Raw genomic sequence first — 1,537 nt, forward strand, 5'->3', positions numbered from 1 at the left:
GAGGAAATAATCTGAGAAGCTGGACTATATGAAGTACATGGCATCAGGATTGGAGGAAGACTCATTAACAACCTGTGATATTCAGATGACACAATCTTGCTTGCTGCAATTGAAGTGGATTTAAAGCACTTACTGATGAAGATCAAAAACTACAACCTTTGGTATGGATTACACTTCAACATAAAGAAAACAAATATACTCACAATTGGACCAATAGGCAACATCATGATAAAAGGAGAAAATGTTGAAGTTGTCAAGAACTTCATTTTACTTGGACACATATTTAATGCTCATGGTAACATAAGTCAAGAAAATCAAAGGACTTAATTGCATTGGGCCAGTCTGCTGCAAAAGACCTCTTTAAAGTATTAAAAAGCAAAGATGTCACTATAAAGACTAAGATACACCCAACCCAAGCCATATATTTTTTTTCAATAGTCTCATATGCATGTGAAGGCTGGATAATGAATAAAGAAGATTGCAGAAGAATTGATCCATTTGAATTATGGTGTTGATGAAGAATATTGAATATACCTTAGACTGCCAGAAGAATGGACAAATCTTTTAGCAGAAGTACAGTCAGGATCCTCCTTAGAAGTGAGGATGATGAAGCAGTGTCTTACATGCTTTGCACATTTTATCAGGAGAGATATGTCCATGGGGAAAGATATCATGCTTGGTAAAGTAGAGGATCAGTGAAAGAGAGGAAGACTCTCAACAAGATGGATTGACACAGTGGCTGCAACAATAAGCTGAAATATAGCAATAATTGTGAAGATGGCACAGGACTGGGTGGTGTTTCATTCTGGTGTTACATAGGGTTACTATGAGTCATAACTGACCAGAAAGAACCTACAAAGAACAATTTTGTTAAATTTACTCCTAGGTGTTTTACTCTTTTTGATGTTATTGTGAATGGAATTGTTTTCTAATTTCATTTTTGGATTACTTATTGCTAGTGTGTATGCAATTTATTTTTTGTGACTTGATTTTGTATCCTGCAATCTTCCTGAACTTGTTTATTAGGTCTAATAGTTTTTTATGTGTGGATTCCTTACAATTTTCTATAAAGACTATGACAATTATAAATGGAGATAGTTTTCTTCCTTCTTTTCAATCTAGATGCTTTTTATTTTTTTGTTGCCTGATTCCCCAGGATAAAACTCCAGTACAGTGTTAAACAGATATGACAAGAAGGGACATTTTTCCTTTCTCTCTGGTCTGTGGGGGAAAGCATTCATTCTTTCACCATTAAGTATGACGTTAGCTATGGATTTTTCATAAATATCCTTTATCAGATGAAGGAAGTCTATTCTTATTTTTAAAGTGTTTTTATTATGAAAAATTGTCGGATTTTTTCAAATGCTTAGCATAGTGGCTAAGGCACTTGACTGCTAACCAGAAGGCTGGCAGTTCAAACCCACCAGCCACTCCTCGGAAGGAAGATGGGGCAATCTACTTCCATAGTGATACTGCCTCGGAAACCCAAGGAGGGGTCACTTTGAGTCGGATCCAACTTGACGCACATAACAACAAC

This window comes from Orycteropus afer, unplaced genomic scaffold, assembly GCF_000298275.1.
Source record: "Orycteropus afer afer isolate SDZICR_OR568_19922 unplaced genomic scaffold, OryAfe1.0 scaffold00027, whole genome shotgun sequence".
Lineage (NCBI taxonomy): Eukaryota > Metazoa > Chordata > Mammalia > Tubulidentata > Orycteropodidae > Orycteropus > Orycteropus afer.